The sequence below is a fragment of the Bombina bombina genome, chromosome 11 (genome assembly GCF_027579735.1).
Source record: "Bombina bombina isolate aBomBom1 chromosome 11, aBomBom1.pri, whole genome shotgun sequence".
In the NCBI taxonomy this organism is placed as follows: Eukaryota; Metazoa; Chordata; class Amphibia; order Anura; family Bombinatoridae; genus Bombina; species Bombina bombina.
The window spans coordinates 93349251-93369571 of NC_069509.1; positions in this window are offsets into that span (position 1 = coordinate 93349251).

The following is a 20321-nucleotide window of genomic DNA, read 5'->3' on the forward strand; positions in this document are numbered from 1 at the left end:
GAGAGCACTTGTTTATTGGTGCTGTCCAATCAGCAAGGACAACCCAGGTTGTTCACCAAAAATAGGCCGGCATCTAAACTTACATTCTTGCTTTTCAAATAAACATACCAAGAGAATGAAGAAAATTTGATAATAGAAGTAAATTAGAAAGTTTCTTAAAATTGCATGCTCTATCTGAATCACAAAAGAAAAAATTTGGGTTCAGTGACCCTTTAACCCCTTAGTGACCAGGCCACTTTTCAATTTGTTGACCATCTGGGACCAAGGCTATTTTTGCATTTCTGCGATGTTTGTGTTTAACTGTTATTTTCCTCTTACTCATTTACTGTACCCACACATATTATATACCGTTTTTCTCGCCATTAAATGGACTTTCTAAAGATACCATTATTTTCATCATATCTTATAATTTACTATAAAAAAATTATAAAATATTAGGAAAAAATGAAAAAAAAAACCACACTTTTTCTAACTTTGAGCCCCAAAATCTCTAACACATCTACAACCACCATAAAATACCAATGCTAAACAGTTTCTAAATTTTGTCTTGAGTTTAGAAATACCCAATGTTTACATGTTCTTTGCTTTTTTGCAAGTTATAGGGCAATAAGTACAAGTAGCACTTTGCTATTTCAAAACCATGTTTTTTCAAAATTGGCGATAGTTACATTGTAACACCAATATCTGTCAGGAATCCCTGAATAACCTTCAAATGTATATATTTTTTAAAAGAAGACAACCTAAGGTATTAAACTTGGGGTATTTTGACTTTTTTCATGCAACCATTTTACCACCAATCTATGCCAAAGTTTGGGGGGGGGGGGGGAAATAATTTGATTTTTTTGACAAATAGCAATTTAAGAATACTTTTACTGATAAAATGGTAAGGGTTACTGCCGAATAACACCCTAATATGTCTTCAGTAGCATCTCCTGGGTACAGTGATACCACCCATGTATAGGCGTGTTGGGTTCTCTGTGGGCTAAAAGCCCTTATTTTTAGAGAGCGCATTCCAGTTTTTCAACTTGGAATTTTCACATCGGTCATCATGCACCCATGTCCTATTTGGGACATTTCTGAAGCTGGCCAATGGAATTTACCCCCATCAAACCATATATTTTTGAAAAGTAGACACCCTAGGGTTTTTCAAATGCTGATATTTTAACACTTTCCATGCACTAATTCAACCACCAGTCTTTGTCAAACTTTTGGGTAGTCATTTTTTTGTGTTATTTTTCACACACATTGTACTTTAGGCATGGATTTTCAGTTCCTGTTATGTGTTACTGCCAAAAAAACACCTCAATATGTGTTCAACAACCTCTCCTGAGTACAGTGATACCACCCATGTATAGGTGTGTTGGGTTCTCTGGGGGCTAAAAGGCCTTATTTTTAGGAAGCCCATTCCATTTTTTCCACTTTGAATTTTCACATCCCATGCACCCATGTCCTATTTAAGACATTTCTGAAGCCGGCCAATGTAATTTACCTCAATCAAACCATATATTTTTGAAAAGTAGACTTCCTAGGGTATTTCAAATGTAGGTATTTTAACACTTTCCATGCACTAATTTAACCACTAGTCTTTGTCAAACTATTGGGCATTCATATTTTTGTGTTATTGTTCACATACATTGTACTTTAGACATGGATTCACAGCTCCTGTTATGTGTTACTACCAAAGAAGACACCAATATGTGGTCACCAACATCTCCTGAGTTCAGTGATACCACCTATGCATAGGTTTGGTGGCTTGTTTGGGGGGTGCAATGCCAAATGTCTGACATGCGTTTGTGATTTTTTTTCACATTTAACATATTTTCTTTGCCTATCGTCTTTTTGGGGGGTCTTTTAACATACCCCAATTTATTTGTTTTCCATGAATGTGCATATATTTGAAAAGTTGACACCCCAAGGTATTGTATATGGTGTGCTTTGATGCCTTTGAAGCAACCGTTTTAGCCCAAAAAATTGGAGAAAGTGTATGGTGGTTATTTTTCAATTTTCATTTTTACAGACACATTGCTTTTTGACTATGATTTAGGAGAGACTGTTGTAAGTTATTGCAAAAGATTACTTCAGGTTGTTTTCTGCAAGGCACCCTGAGTACACCTATGCCCCCCATGCATAGGTTTGCCAGGATTTTGGGAAGGTTATGTTACAATTTTATGACTTGTGATTTTAGTTATTAACAAAGAGAGTATTTCTTCTGATAGGCCTATCTTTAGTTTGTGGCCTATTGCATACCCCACTTTTATTTATTGCCATGAAAGTGTATATTTTTTAAATGTTGACACCCCAAGGTATTGTATATGGTGTGCTTTGATGCCTTTGAAGCAACCGTTTTAGCCCAAAAAATTGGAGAAAGTGTATGGTGGTTATTTTTCAATTTTCATTTTTACAGACACATTGCTTTTTGACTATGATTTAGGAGAGACTGTTGTAAGTTATTGCAAAAACATACTTCAGGTTGTTTTTTGCAAGGCACCCTGAGAACACCTATGTCCCCCATGCATAGGTTTGACAGGGGTTTTGGTTAAAAAAAAAAATAACAGGCCCAATTTTAGAAAAAAATAGAGTAGTGAAATGTAAAAATCTGGCACAGTAAAAGTAAAAAAAACAAAAACCCATCTAACAGTAAACATAACCAAAAAATATTTATATATATATATAACACCAAATGTATTTTTTTTTTTTTTTTAAATTGACCATTGTATGGTACCGCTTGAAGCAGTCCCCAATGCAGAGTGCAGGCTGTCCAGGGCAATCAGGACAGTGATATATGGTGTCCCTTCTCTTCCCCCTCTTGGCACAGACTCTGCATTTTTTTTGTGGTTTCTGCTTTGCGGCAGTAGGGGCGATTTTAAAAATAAAATGAGTAGCCCCAACTCTGCTCTCTCCCATCACCGCCCGGGGAGCAGGTGCATCATGGTACAAAATCCCAGTAATAATCTGGAGCTGAAACTGTAAAAAAGTTTTTTTAACTCTGGGGTTTGCTTTTTTGAACAACAAAAAAGCGTTGTGGGTTGCAATCTGCATTAGATAAATTGCAACCTTTTTGTACCAGGCCCTTGTCTTCCGCATAATTAGGTAGGGCTGCAGCAGCTGATCAGCCAGATCAACCCCACCCATATGCCGGTTATAAGACTTGATGCACACTGGCTTCCTTATGATCTCAGCTCTGCCACGTACAGAAACCGCCACCGTCCTCTCTGTGTGGATGGTGGTAAGAAGGTATACATCCTTCTTGTCTCTGTACTTAAGTGCCAACAGCTCCTCTTGGCGCAGAGCTGAGGTCTCCCCCCTTCGTAGCCAGGTGCGTACAAGTTGTCCTGGGAAACCTGCGCGGTTCTTTTTAATTGTACCGCAAGCTACTGTATCAAAGCAATACAGTAGCTTGAACAAAAGGACACTTGTATAAAAATTGTCTAAGTACAAGTGATACCCTTTGTTCATTAGGGGTAATATCAGGTCCCAGACAATCTTGCCAGTGGTTCCCATATGTTCTGGGCAACCTGGAGGGTCAAGGTGGCTATCCTTTCCCTCATACACCCGGAAGGCCTGAGTATACCCAGTCTCGCTGTCACAGAGCTTATACACCTTTACCCCATATCTGGAGCGTTTGGAAGGAATATACTGCTTGAATCCCAGCCTTCCCTTATACTTCATTAGGGATTCATCAACGCATATATTCCTTCCAGGTGTATAAACCTCTGCAAACCTGGCAGAAAAGTGGGTTATCAGTTGGCGGATTTTATACAGCCTGTCAAATTGGGGATGCTCCCTAGGGGGGCACAGGCTGTTGTCGCTGAAGTGCATGAAATGCAGAATCATTTCATACCTCTTCCTCGACATAGTCTGGGAGAAAATGGGGGTAGAGCAGATGGGGCTACTACTCCAGTAGGAGCGAATGGAGGGTTTCTTTATGATGCCCATCAGCATAGTCAATGCCCAGAATTTTTTTAATTCTGGCACATTGATGGGGGCCCATTGCTGCTTTGCCAAATATGTTCCAGGCTTTGCAGCACGGAACTGATGGGCATATAAATTAGTTTGGGCGACAATGTTCCCCAATATATCATCGCCCAGAAACACTTCCAGAAACTGCTGGGGTCTAAAACCTGCCACATCTATATTTATGCCAGCATTTGCTGTGAAGGGTGGGATATCTGGCCTCTGGAGATGAGGCGTTACCCACTCTTCAGCAGCAATGGCAGCAACACGCCTCCTTCTGGCAGGGGGGCTGGCAGGGGGGGTAGCAGGGGGGCTGGCAGCCACAGATACATCACTATCAGTTGAGACTGCATCTAGTGATGTATCTGAGCACATGGCAGGGTCAAAATTGGGGTCTGAGTCAGAAATAGAGGCATCTGACTCTGACGCAAGGATGGCATACGCCTCCTCAGCACTATATCTTTTCTGTGACATTTTTGTATCTGTCACAGAAAACAATTACTAAAAAAAATTAAATTAACTAAATTAATTAACTAAATTAACTAGCAAAAAAGTACAGCTATGCTACTGCCAGTGATTTATAGCGATCACTGGCAAGCTAGTGGTTAATGGCTCTGAAAATTAAATTAAATTAACTAAATGTTTCTGAAAAGAGCTTTTGGGTTTTTAAAAAATTACAACAACAAAATTAACCCCTAAAAAAATGCACAGACAGCAAAAAAAGTACAGCTATGCAACTGCCAGTGATTTATAGCGATCACTGGCAAGCTAGGGGTTAATGGCTCTGAAAATTAAATTAAATTAACTAAATGTTTCTGAAAAGAGCCTTTGGGTTTTTAAAAAATTACAACAACAAAATTAACCCCTAAAAAAATGCACAGACAGCAAAAAAGTACAGCTATGCAACTGCCAGTGATTTATAACAATCACTGGCAAGCTAGGGGTTAATGGCTCTGAAAATTAAATTAAATTAACTAAATTTTTCTGAAAAGAGCCTTTGAGTTTTTAAAAAATTACAACAACAAAATTAACCCCTAAAAAAATGCACAGACAGCAAAAAAGTACAGCTATGCAACTGCCAGTGATTTATAGCGATCACTGGCAAGCTAGGGGTTAATGGCTCTGAAAATTAAATTAAATTAACTAAATGTTTCTGAAAAGAGCCTTTGGGTTTTTAAAAAATTACAACAACAAAATTAACCCCTAAAAAAATGCACAGACAGCAAAATGCAGCAAAAAAAAGTGCACCTATGCTACTGCCAGTGATTTATAGTGATCACTGGCAAGCTAGGGGTTAATGGCTCTGAAAATTAAATTAAATTAACTAAATGTTTCTGAAAAGAGCCTTTGGGTTTTTAAAAAATTACAACAACAAAATTAACCCCTAAAAAAATGCACAGACAGCAAAATGCAGCAAAAAAAGTGCACCTATGCTACTGCCAGTGATATATAGTGATCACTGGCAAGTCAGGGGTTAATGGCTCTGAAAAGAGCCTTTGGTTCTATATTTTTTAACAAATAAAAGAAATAAATCTCTCTCTCTGCTAAATACAGGTCTCTCTCTCTCTCCAACAAAATGGCAAGTGAGGAGAGGGAGGGAGATCCACACTGATCATAGTCAATATTTACAAATATTGACATGATCAGACAAATGGGGTATTTTATTATTATTTTTTTTTAGGGTGGGAGGCTCAAATTGGGTGACCCTAGCTTGCCCCTATGATGATGCAGGCTAGGGACACCCCCAGAGGCCCCATGATGCACTGGGCATCGCCATCTTGGATGCCTAGTGAAGGGGGAGGGGGGGGCTATTTAGGGCTTTTTTTTATTTTAATCGCTTTTTTTTTTCTTCCTTTTTTACTTTTATTTTACAACTAACTAAGTGCCTCGGCCCACCGAGGCACTTAGCACACAAGCAGAGCATCGGAAGCGTGTCCACGTGGAGCGAAACCGGAAGTGATCACTCGTGGGGGAGTGATCAATCCGGTCCCGGCACTCGGGAACAGTATTGCAGGATGCCTAGACCTCAAGGCAAGCCTGCAATACTGTTAGAGCAGCTGGAAGCGATTTCGATCGCTTCCAGTGCTCTGTTAAACCGACGACGTATGCCATACGTCCTCGGTCGTTAAGTGCTTTTTTTCTGAGGACGTATGGCATATGTCGTCGGTCGTTAAGGGGTTAATAGAGATTGTTGCTGTGTTGCAATAGTTTGGTTTTTTTTGTTTTTGTTTTTAACTTAATTTGAGCAGTGACCATTACTTCCTGTCAGAGCTCTACAGGGGGCTGGGGTCTCTACAGGAAGGCATATCTGCTTGATATTATAAATCTTCTAGAGTAACATGAGTTGGCTTACTGTTTAGTGAATGCAAGAGAAACAGGCAGTCTGTTTTGCACATGCTCAGAAGAGGTAGAATGCAACTTAAGTTAGCAACATGTCAGCTCCCTCACCTACCTGAGAGCAAGGGCTACAGTGTGAATTTCCAAGTGCTCATTTGGCAAGAAAATAAGTCAATTGTTTGCAGTTTTTGACTCAATTGGTCTCTTTTTATGTTTACTTTGATTAAGCATGTTTGTTTTTTACTAAAGCAATACTGTTTCATATATATATACACATAAACACATTGCATTCATATAAAATACTAATGATATAAACTGCTACCTACACCAAAATGAATCAATAATAAATTGATGCATCAACATTTGTCATTGCATTTATTAATTAGTTATTTTTTTAATAAAAAACCCCACCAGATTAACCCTTTAAACATGACTTGTTCCTTGCAAAATCTATGGCAAAGCATCAATAAATAACGTATATTGACACAAAAAATAGATTATTATAGCAACATGCAGAAGAGTTGTTCCTGCAATGAACCTACAGCAAAACTCAATGCATAAAATTGCAAAATAACCTCTAACATTAGTATTAATAAAGGCTGCTTTGCCGTTATAAAACATAACAGACACATTATAATGAAGACGCTAACAATTAACATATCAACAAAAGGAGTCAATCAGGGGCGATTTAGGTTTTGTGCTGCCCTAGGCACTGAGAAATCTGCACCCCCCCCCCATATTCCTCACCTTCATGCATTTATAGCTCATATCTGTCCCCTATATGTTTCTCACATCCTATATATTTCCCACATGTTCCGCCTCTCGGGTCTGACAGCAGCCTGCATAGATGAGTGGCACATGCTGGTGCCCCAAAGCACTGCCACTATCAACGCTAGGGTCCTCCTCCAAGTTGGCAGCTGAAGCCCCGGGATCTGACTGATCAAAGGCAGCGGTCAGCGTCCCCTCAAAGGCCAATAGAAAACCCTGCAATAGAGCACCAATCTCCCTCAGTAGATAGTCAGCATTTATCATATTGCGTACAGACTAGATCACTGGTTTTCAAACCTTTCAGGATTACTTTGGATGAGAGCAGGTAAAATAACCAGGTTTACTAATCAGCTGATTATTTCACCTGTGCTCCAGTTCAGATATCCTCAGAATGTGGCCTGTTAGGGAGGTCTGAGGACAGGTTTGAAAACCAGTGGGCTAGATTAATAGGTAGGCAGTGGAGTCATGTACAGAGATATAGAGGATGCAAGTGCATTCTTGGTGCTCTCTCACGACAGACCTGGGGTGTTTTGCCGGGGAGGTTGTGTATAAGGCCACAGCCTCTCAAAGTCTCCGGAATATTGTTGTTGACACATCTATCATGATATCTATCATGCTGGGATCTTTAACTGTAGAATATAATATGGTTCTCCACATCAGATGGTGAGAATAGAAGAAGATTTATTGCAGACTGGCCTCAAGAGCCGAAGTAGCAAACAATATTGTGACCAATTATGGTCGCCGCCTGGTAGTCCCCTGTGGGGTAATATTTTATTATACAACTAAAAGGTACATGAAACCCGTTTTTTTTTTCTTTTATGATTAAAATAGAACTTAACAATTTCAAACAACTTTCCAATTTACTTCTGGTATCAAATGTGCTTCATTCTCTTTGTATCCTTTGCTGAATGAGCAACACTGCACTAGTGAGAGCTAGCTGAGCAGATCAGGTGAGCCAATGAAAAAAAGGCATTTTTATGCAGCCACCAATCAGCAGCAAGCTCCCAGTAATGCATTCCTGCTACTGAGCTTACCTAGGTATGTTTTTCAACTAAGTATACCAAGAGAAGGAGGCAAATAAGATAATAGAAGTAAAACATACCATATTTATAAGTAATATAACAAAGCATGCAAAAAAGCAATCAAATTAGCCGAAAATGAAAAATGAATTGCAAAGGATTCTAAGTCTAACCCTAAAAGGTTCTTTAAGTACATAAATAGCAAAAAATCTAAGAAGGACAATATAGGTACATAAAAAAGCGTGGAGAGTAGCATGGTTAACAGTGGCAGGGAGAAGGCTAAGGTACTAAACCAGTTTTTTTTCTTCAGTATACACAAGAGAGGAACCAATGGAGGATACTTTGGAACAAACTAGAACATGCCAGCCCATACCATTAACTGGGATATCAGGAAAAATGGATAGTATTAAAGGGACACTGAACCCAAATTTTTTCTTTCATGATTCAGATAGAGCATGCAATTTTAAGCAACTTTCTAATTTACTTCTATTATCAAATTTTCTTCAGTCTCTTGGTATCTTTATTTGAAAAGCAAGAATGTAAGTTTAGATGCCGGCCCATTTTTGGTGAGCAACCTGGGTAGAAAAATTGATAATAGAAGTAAATTAGAAAGTTGTTTAAAATTGCATGCTCTATCTGAATCACAAAATAAAAAAATTGGGTTCAGTGTCCCTTTAAGGTAAATAAAACTTCAGGTCCAGATGGAATATACCCAAGGGTGTTAAGGGAATTTAGCACTGTTATAGACAAACCAGTACTTTTAATTTTTCAAGACTCATTATTCTCAGGCATGGTACCCCAGGATTAGAGTAAAGCAGATGTGGTGCCACTCTTCAAAAAGGGAAGCAGGGATCATCCAGGAAGCTATGGACCAGTTAGTCTGACATCAATAGTGGGGAAGATATTTGAAGGGATTATAAGGGATTATATTGATGAGCACATTCATGTAAACAAGATTATGAGTTCTAATCAGCATGGTTTTATGTGAAATAGATCATGTCAAACTAATCTAATTAGATTCTATGAGGAAGTAAGTAACAATATAGATAAAGGGGAATCAGTTGATGTGATATACTTAGATTTTGCAAAGGCGTTTGATACAGTGCCACGTGAGAGATTAATGTACAAAATTAAGGCACTGGGAATAGCTGAAAATGTTAGCTCATGGATAAATAACTGGATAAAAGATAGGGAGCAACGAGTAGTAGTGAATGGATCATACTCCGATTGGACAAAGGTAATCAGTGGAGTCCCCCAAGGGATCAGTACTGGGCCCTGTTCTTTTTAATATTTTTATAAATGACTTGGAGCATGGATTAAATAGTAACATCTCTATTTTTGCAGATGATACTAAGTTAAGTAAGGTCATTAGGTCAAAGCAGGATGAACTTTCATTACAAAGGGATCTGCAAAAATTAGAAGTATGGGCAGGTAAATGGAAAATTAGATTTAATACGAGAAAATGCAAGGTTCTACTTTTTGGAAGTAAAAATAAGCAGCCAACATATTATTTAAATGTGACTAGATTTAGCTAAACAGAGGAGGAAAGGGGTTTGGGAGTAGTAACAGATAACAAGCTAAATATGGGTGCACAATGCAGGGCAGCAGCTACAAAGGCTAATAGGATACTAGCATGTATTAAAAGAGACATTGATGCAAGGGAGGAAAGCATAATTCTGTCACTATATAAATCCCTGGTAAGACCTCAACTTGAGTATGGAGTGCAGTTCTGGTGACCGATCGCGAAAAAAGATATTGCAGAACTGGAAAAAGTTCAGAGAAGGGCCACAAATCTAAAAAGGGAATGGAGAATTTAACCTATGAGGAGAGGCTAGCCAAACTTGGTCTGTTTTCTTTATAAAAAAAGGCGCTTGAGAGGTTACATGATTACTTTATATAAATATATTCAAGGCCCATATTCAGAGATGGCAGAAGCTCTGTTTATTACAAGAAAATTGTTTGTGACAAGAGGTCATAATTTAAGGTTGGAGGAAAGGAGATTTAAAGGGACAGTCTAGTCCAGAATAAACTTTCATGATTCAAATAAGGCATGTAATTTTAAACAATTTTCCAATTTACTCTTATCACCAATTTTGCTTTGTTCTCTTGGTATTCTTAGTTGAAAGCTAAACCTAGCAGGTTCATATGCTACTGTCTTAGACCTTGAAGGCCCCCTCTCATCTGAAAGCATTTTGACAGTTTTTCACCACTAGGGGGTGTTAGTTCATGTGTGTCATATAGATAACACTGTGCTCACGCATGTGGAGTTACCTAGGAGTCAGCACTGATTGGCTAAAATGCAAGTCTGTCAAAAGAACTGAAATAAGGGGGCAGTTTGCAGAGGCTTAGATACAAGATAATCACAGAGGTAAAAGTGTATTCATATTACTGTGTTGGTTATGCAAAACTAGGGAATGGGTAATAAAGGGATTATCTATCTTTTAAAACAATAACAATTCTGGTGTAGACTGTCCCTTTAATCTTCTGCAACGGAAATGTTTTTTCACTGTAAGAGCAATAAAATTATGGAAATCATTACCAAAGGAGGTAGTGAATGCCAATACCCTAGATACATTTAAAAAAATGTTTGGATACATTTCTGTCTAGAAACAAAATTCATGGATATGATTGCTAGTATTAAATGGGTCACATTTTAGTGGGATTATTTAGGCTTAACTGGAGCTTTTTGTAAGTATTTTAGATTTGTATAGGTTGAACTTGATGGACTTTTTTCAACCTCATCTACTATGTTACTATGTATGTTAAAATAGAAAATTGTTTAAAATCACATATTCTGTCTGAATCATGAAAGAAAAATGTTGGGGTTCATGTACCTTTATAGGCAAAACCTAATTTTAAACAATTTATGTATACAAGAAAAAATGTACGCAAACCAGTGCTACTGGCGGAACCCTCTAACCTCTCTATCCAAGTATGCCTGTCTGTGTGTTGTCTTTATTCTTTGTGCTAGGTTGATACTTCTGAGGTTTCCCAGGGGCCTCATTGTAAAGTTGATATCATATTTAAAATGTATTGGGCATAGCTTCCCCTATCTTTTCAACAGTTTTGTTAGGGGATGTTCATTCAATTAGCGTCTATAGTTAAATTAAAGGTACAGTAAACGTCTTGATATTATTATATAAAATGTTTACTTATTGTAATGAAACATCTTTGCATTATACTTTCATTATTTATTTTGACCCCTTTTCGTACAATTTAACTCTGAAAATTGAAGATATTTTCTTATTCTCTGAACTTGAAATGCATCCTGCTTACTTGTCAAGGCTGATGTGACGTTGTGGCGAGTTTTCACTGGGTATTGTGCAATCAGCAGTTTCAATAGAATGTGGTCGCTCACGACATTCAGCTTTTTTTCCTTAGGCTGGATTTCTGTATCCCTGCCCTGTGGCACATGTTGCTGAACTACAAATAAATGTATTAATACTAAATAATAATAACTACCAGTGGAATATGTGAGTTTTCTTAAAGGGACATAAAAACCGCAAGAATTATTTCATGATTCTGTGTAAAATTAAAAAAACTTTCCAATTGATTTCTATTATTAAATTGACTGTGTTCTCATGGAGTCCTTTGTTGAAAAGTGAGGTGCAATAGCATGCATGTGACTGGAGCAATATATGGCAGAATTTTTATAACTATGTTATACATTTGCTAGAACAGTAGGTGGCAGCTGTGTTTCTTGTCACATACTACTCCAGAAATGTGCGCACTACCTAAATCGATAACTCTTCAACAAAGAATACTGTAGGAACAAAATCAATTTGATAAAGGTAAATTTATTTTTTTTTTAAACTATATGCTCTGTCTGAATCATGAAAATGAAATTTATTCTTACCTGATAAATTTGTTTCTTTTACGATACGATGAGTCCACGGATTTCATCCTTACTTGTGGGATATCGCCTCCTGGCCAGCAGGAGGAGGCAAAGAGCACCACAGCAGAGCTGTATATATATAGCTCCTCCCTTCCCTCCCACTCCAGTCATTCGACCGAAGTTAGGAAGAGAAAGGAAAAGCCAAGGTGCAGAGGTGACTGAAGTTTAATAAAATTAAAGACCCGTCTCAGAAAAACAGGGTGGGTCGTGGACTCATCGTATCGTAAAAAGAAACAAATTTATCAGGTAAGAATAAGTTTCATTTTCTTTTACAAGATACGATGAGTCCACGGATTTCATCCTTACTTGTGAGATACAATACCAAAGCTATAGGACACGGATGAAATGGGAGGGACAAGACAGGGAACCTAAACCGAAGGCACCACTGCTTGAAGAACTTAATATCTGTGGAATGCATAGGTTCAAACGGAACCCCTTGAAGAACATTAAGAACTAAATTCAAACTCCAAGGAGGAACTTTTATTAAAGAAAATCTGCTCTCTAAACTGTAATGTCCTCTCAATGCACGAGGGACAAAAAGTAAGAGGGGGTTCCACAATGGCATTTAAACACATAGAACATGTACTGTGTTCAATGTCATCCATGATAACAATAAGCAAAAGCTAGATTGGTCGTCTCACTTTACCTTTTCCAATCACTAACACAGGCAAAGAGAATGACTGGAGTGGGGGGGAAGGGAGGAGCTATATATACAGCTCTGCTGTGGTGCTCTTTGCCTCCTCCTGCTGGCCAGGAGGCAATATCTCACAAGTAAGGATGAAATCCGTGGACTCATCGTATCTTGTAAAAGAAAGAAACATTTTGGGTTCCATGTTCCTTTAACTCCATGATGCAGTAAGTAAAATTATATTAAAGGGATATTCCAGCAAAAATTGGAAACCACGTGGGTGCATTTTGGTATTGAACAGAAGCAATTTTGTAATATACATGCATTAGCAAAAATGCTTCTAATAAAAGCTATAGCTGTTTCAAAAGTGTATTTAGGTATGCACCGTGCACCAGCATTTTAAAACACAGCACTTGCTCAGAGTGCTTATAGCATCTGGTAATGACTCAATTTGTTAATTACGGACATAACACAAGCCCCATTGATGATTTGAGCAGCTGCAGTATGTAAAATGCTTGTGCACTGAGAATATCTAGCCATGCTTCACATGCACGTGCAGAGAAAAATGTTAACTCTAAAACAGTGATAACTTTTACCAGGGCCGTCTTTAATATTGATTGGACCCTGGGCAAAAATTTTCTTGGGCCCCCCCTCCCCCACCCCATGCAATTTCGCTCTTCACCCCAACATCCCAAAAAACAACTAAATCCATTTTTTTTATTATTAGCCCAGCGGTGGATCATCCACTGCTGGGCTAATCATTTAAAAAAAAAAAAAAAAATTGCATTATGTGAAACTGGACCTAAGCAGAACTAATAAGTAAATAAATATATAAATTCCTCCACTGTGGATTCATTTAATATTCTTTTGAATGTGATTCTGGTGTGAGGTTAGCTGGTTAAAGAGATTTAGGGCAGCCAACAGGAGCAAAGCAAGGTAAAGGAGGAAGCATTGAGGTGCAGACAAATATAAGTTTACTGACTGGAATAGCAGAACTACTATGGGAAGCTGTAAAATCTGAGACAGAGAGAAAATAAAAACTATAAAAATAAACCTTACATTGTGTGAAGTATCAGCATGATGCTATACATCAGCCACACCAGCACATGTAGCTTCTTTGCTAGGAACAAGTTCCCTCTCACCCTGAACTAGACAATGCTGCATGGGGAGGCGCGTGTGTGCACTCACTTATTCTTCCCACTGACACCTTTCTGCAAAGCACTATTCCCCTAAGAAACTTCAGTTAGTTGATCTTAGGGCCACAGCAGAAAGAGCAGGGCTAAGGGGACCAGTAGACATGATGCTGTCTGTCCAAGGCTGCATGGATACAGTGTGAGATGAGTCACACAGCCTCAAGACTGAAGAGAGCAGTGTATGCAGCTGCACAGATGCTCAAATCCTCATGTGCCTGCCGCTCCAGCTTTCTGCTGCATGCGCCTACAGTCAGCCCTACCCAGAAACAATCCCCACCACCAGAGCAGTTACCTGGTAACAGTGGTAACTCCAGTAAGACCTTTTCTGATGCAGTGGGAAATGGCTGGATGCCGAGTTAGGGCTTTGCATTCAGTGCTGCACAGTGCACATCTAAAACAGCACATGGCACTAGCTTGGCATGTCACCGACACGGTCTGGCACAGTTTTTAAAAAAAATATAAGCAGAGTACTTTTGACTGTGACAGTATTACGACTGAATGTGTGTGTTCCCCATGTCACATCAGCAGTCTGGTATGAACCATTAAAAAAAAAAAAAAAAAAAAAAATTTTTTTTTTTTTTTTTTTTTTTTAGGACTCTTGGGCCCCTCAACAGAGACTGGGCCCAGGGCAGCTGCCCCTTTTGCCCTGTGTTAAAGATGGTCCTGACTTTTACTATAAGCACTTTTGCCAATACATTTATATTGCAAATATGATTCTATTCAAACATGAAATTCATCTATGTGCATTTAAATTTTGACTGGAATGTCCCTTTAAAATTAGTGAACATTTACCGACCCTTTAATAGATGACAGCTGTAAAGGTAGCTGCATCTGGGTAATGGTTTTCTGTATATATGACTGATGATCGTGACAGTTGCATTTAGTAAGCTGATGCAGGTTTTGAAAAATAATAAAAAAGATTTATTAATGGATAAAATAAACTAAATATCATTTTCTAAGTTCTTTTCCCCTTCTGTTTATATTAGAAATACATAATCTATGTAGCAAAATAATTTATACATGAGATATAAAAATGTGCAGTTAAAAGCCTTTGTATTTATATAGGGTGATAAATAATGAGATCTGATCTCCCTTTAAGCTCAACCCATTTTAATGGGTTGTAATTTCAAAGAGCTAAATATAGCCATTCCATACACAAAAATTCATAGCAGCTCAGGCTAGAACATATCCCTTAAATATCCACTTGAGAATGTTTACTTGGAGATGCACTACTGCCCCTCTGAGAGTAATGAACAAACAACATTTGCAGAGCTGAATTATATGAAAAGTAGATGAAATTAATAATGTCATTTTATTATATTTATTTCTGCCAGATTACAAGTGGAGCGCTAATTAATGATCCCTCTCAAGCATCAACAGAGCTAGAAGTAAGCTTTTTGCTTGTGTCAGGTTGCGCTAGTATTATGAGTTGGAAGTAAACTGTTTTTGCTCGTATGCTAACTCGACAAGTGCAAAAAGACAAACTTACAATGCTTATTCCCCCATAGAAGTCAATGGAGCAAACAAAGTGGGAAAAAACTGAAATTATGCTTACCTTTTCTTCTGTACGGGGAGAGTCCACAGCTGCATTCATTACTTTTAAGAAATACAGAACCGGGCCACCAGGAGGAGGCAAGGACACCCCAGCCAAAGGCTTAAATACCTCCCGTACTTCCCTCATCCCCCAGTCATTCTGCCAAGGGAACAAGGAATAGTAGGAGAAATAGGGTGAAAAAAGGTGCCAGAAGAAAGAATAATAAAGAATTTAAGGCCGCCCACAGATAAAAATGGGCGGGGAGCTGTGGAATCTCCCTGTACAGAAGAAAAGAAAATTATCAGGTAAGCATAATTTAAGTTTTTCTTTTTTAAATGGGGAGAGTCCACAGCTGCATTCATTACTTTTGGGAAATCAATACCCAAGCTTATAGAGGACACTGAATGAAAACAGGCGGGAACAAAAAGGCGGCCCATTCTGATGGCACCACAGCCTGACACAACCCGGATTCCCGATAAAAAACTACTTCAACAGAAGCAGGAAGAACAAAAATATATAAAAAGGACAAGGTAATTGCCCATCAATTAGAACCATAAGGATCCCAATTAACGATCACTCTAAATTCTGGACTCCACTGAGTGCAAAAGCTTCTTAGGAGACAAAAGTCCCACTCTCTAGAAGCACACAAATAAAAACCTTTCCATGAACAATGGCAAGGGAAACAACAAACAAACAAACTCCCACACCACATTCTCCCTAACCCAAAGAAGGGAAGAATCAGATAAGAAGGTCAGAAAGAACCTCCAGAAACAATCGCCGAAGATTCAAGGACAAAACAGAGAGAGAAGCCCCTAGCATAACTCAAAAAAGAGCAGCTACCAGGCTGCAAAAGGACAAACTCGCGTAGAAAATACACCACCGACGGAGGAGAGCAAAGAAAGGAAAAATTCCAGATCACCTCCTACATGGATCCAAAAAGTAACCAAAGTAAAGCCTTAACCAGAACCAAAGTCCCGGAAGGGCAAAAGGACAAAAAAGGGAGAAAAAGACTACCTTAACATAAACAGCTAAATTAGCACAGAGAAACTGAACACCCGTAGGTCAGAAAAAAACCTCAGGAACAGAACAGGAACGGAATAGTAACAAACGTTTAGGCCACAAACGAAAGCCGCAGGCTTACATCAGCTAGGCAGTCAGACTAGACACCAAACCATAGTAGCTAGCCAACCTAGAAGCTAGCAAACTTGTACCAGGTAATTTCTGGAAAGGAACAAGAGAAAAAAGCAGGGCAGACCAACTCCCCCCCCCCCCCACTAGAAAACGGGAAAAGGGAGGACAACACAGTGACCAAAAAGGAAGAACCAACTACCTGCTAAGGGAAGGTTCCCGAACCAACTGTAAGGCCTCCCAACCCAAGTAAGGAGTCTCTGGGAGACAAGATACGTGGTCAATGCCCAAACAGAGCAGTCCGAATCCCTGACCCCTACTCCGATCGAACAGTCCTATCACAGAAGTGACTGTCAATGTCACAAGGACAAAGGAGATCAAAAAAATTCCAGCATTGCCAAGGCCCAGAGATCAGAGAATGAATCTTCAACCACAAGTTCCTAAGGAAAAGCTGCAGGAAGGAGGCACAGACACCCAGAGCGATGAACCCGGATCTAGGATACCTATCCTTATTACCACTCAGAAACCCGAAGGGAGGGTACACTGCAAACAAGAGAAACCCTCAACCCACTGAACCCCTAGAGTCAGATGAGGAAACTACCTCAGGAGGAGCCAACTGGATAGGCGCAGTAGACCAGATCCTTCCAAATAGAAGGAAAACGAAGAAACCCAGGAATATTCCAGTAAAGAAATTCCCATGAAAAACATCCTCCGTTTCTCCAGAAGAGAAAAAGAACCGCCCCAGTAGGAACAAGGAGATTCCCCAGGACCGGGAAAACAAGCCTGCTACTGAACGCCGAACAGATCCAAGACTATTAAAATCTTGAAAACAGAGTAACCAAAAGACCAAGTTGAAGACAAAGACTAGTTCAAAAAACCGGACCCCCAAAACCAGGTGCCGGATCCAGATTAAAAACCTTACGGAACAACCACAAAGTCACCTGGAAATGAAATTTGCACCAAAGTTGATGCATGCCATACCACCATGGGGTCTTAAACTCTGATCTCTCATGATGTATCATGTATAAGGGGATACTACGGGACAAAAATGGTCCCTAAAAACCTAGTCTCCACAACCGGATGACCAAAAGTCCTACCCCAAAAAGGCAAGGGAAAGCGAAAAGCATAGCAATCCTCAAAAATTAGGAAAAAAACATTGGCAAAAGAGATCTGAAAATCAGACAATCCAATCCACAAGGAGTACCAATAGGGGGGAATAATCACCCCCTACATCAGGTACTGGAGATCTCCAAGTAGTCATCTGATCCTCCCCCCTCGGAAGGGAGGACTCCAGCTCCTGTCTAAGGACCTCCGGAACAAACATACTGCTATAGCAGAATTCTTAATCCCTTAGTATTGAGTACGACCAACATCAGACGCCCCACCAAGATGAATAAAGTAGGACCCGCCTGATATCTAGGATTGAAAGACCTCCTATAACTTGTAGAACAAGAAAAACAACCTTGTAACAAGAGGTAAGCAAACTTAGTACCCAAACAGGACCAGCCTGTTGTCAAGGATACAAAATGTCTGATATACCCCAAAAGAACAGAGTGAACTAGTACCCAACCAGGACCAGCCTGCTGACCAGGGTACAACTGAACTGTTCAAGGGCTAACTGAAAGTTCTAAACCCTAGCAGAGCTAGACCAAACAAAACAGACAAACCACAGACAAATAAGCCCTGAGGCTTAAACATTGACTTGAAATAAAAAATTATTTTTTTTAGACTTCTGCCGGAAGTAACATCTATAGCGACCATAAAATTGATAGCATCAAAATCCCAGAGAAAAAGGAATTTCCCTAACAAGGAAAAGACTACAACCGCCACAAACTCCAAAATAAAGAAATAAAACACATCCTAACTGGATCAAAAGAAAATTGGCCACACCCGCAGGTGAACGCCAAAGAGGAATGGAAACACTAACAGGACCAGCCAGTCAGAGACCTGATTCCTCAAGAGCTCAGAACTAGGATTAAATACATAAACAAAAGACAATGAGGAGAAGGATCCACATCCCTCCACTCGTCTAGCGCTGTTCGCCATCAGAATCAGAAGACTGAAGATCCTGTGGCAAATAAAGACTGAAATCCTCCAAAGCCTCCAATACGTGCCTTGGCAGTACACGCAGGCACATCAGTCTGAATCTAAAGGCAAAACTCAGCATTTGAAGGCTCCGACCCTGACGGCTGTACCACCGAAGCCTCCGAGGGAACCGCTCCCTCAGAGGAAGGACCCGTCTCACCTGGCGACCCCAGTTAAGAGGACATGGATAAGCTCTTCGCTGGCCCTCAGGAAGCTGTAAATATGCCAATGCCAAAAATATGGCCATGCGCAACCGAGCAGCAACCTCTGGTGGAAATAAACCCTCCAGAGAAGGGGCAACGGTATTTGGGACAACTGTCTGTGTAGGAACAGAAAATTCAAGGGAGCGCACCTCACGGGACACAGAATGCTCAGAGGCGGACAGCTCAGCGGTCTCTAATCTCTCCCCAGAGGAAGAAAAGAGCACTCTATTACTGCATATGGAACATAATTGATTAGGCTGGATTACCTGGGCCCCCATACAATCTAAGCAGGAAACAGACTCTGAATCAGAGAAATCCTCCTCAGAAAAATCAGAATCCTCCGTTACTTGACCGAACAAATTTTGGACAAAAATAACTGGCACCTCATACCCCCAATGGCTGGGGCACTCACCAACTCCTATGACCCAGCAAGAAGAGAACAGACTCTCTCCACCGACACTCACTCAAGAACACGGAAATGGAGAATAAAAACATGACCATGCACGGTCACGAGGTGCAGCCCACAGGCCAAGGAAAAGCATGCCAGTCCCATCAAGAATTGCATAGCTTGAAAAACCTGCACGTTCCGTAAAAGCCATGAGCCCCAACATCACTACACATAAGCAGACAGAATCACATAACAAATATGATTAAAGTCCCCCACTGTTCAATAACCCCCTCAGGAGATATTAACCCTAGATTCCATAAAGATAAAGGAGTCCCACTGAGACCCTGTGTTCTATCATTACATTATATTCCCACAGTGAAAGGAAAATGAAACAATCTTACCGGAATCTATGCCGTGGAACAGTATCACGGTCCTTCAAGTTTGACAGATAGTAGCGTCACTTCTGACTTGAATGAAGAAAGCAGGCAGCGAAACTCGTCAATGCTGATTGCTTATGGAGCTGTTAATATGAGTCAAGATGGTTTTGCAGAAAGACTCTCCCTTTCATCCATGCTCTCACTGAGAGGCTGACAGGACTACTTAAAACTCCAGTCCCATCTCGAAGAGTACTACCCTCCATAAGAGACTATTCCGTAATCTTCTGACACTTCTCTGCCAACCTCCTGTGACAAAAGGCAAAGAATGACTGGGGGATGAGAGAAGTAGGGGAGGTATTTAAGCCTTTGGCTGGGGTGTCTTTGTCTCCTCCTGGTGGCCAGGTTCTGTATTTTCCAAAAGAAATTAATGCAGCTGGGGACTCTCCCCGTTTTAAGAAAAAAACACTCTTGCGCAAACCTGATTAACATGAAAATATAAAAATGTCACATTTCAATGTTCTTTACATACAGAAATAAATGTTCTATTTATTCATAAATACATATTTCTATATATATATGATGGTATTTTGGTATAATATATATCTATGCCTATTTATATACATGATTATATATAGGTATAGATATATACAGATATGTATATATAGGAATATATATTTATAAATAAATAGAACATATTCTGCTATGTACAGAACATTGAAATGTGAAATATTTAAAGTGTCAGTAAACCTTAAAAATAATGTTATATAATTCTGCACATAGTGCAGAATTATATAACATTATATTATCCTTAT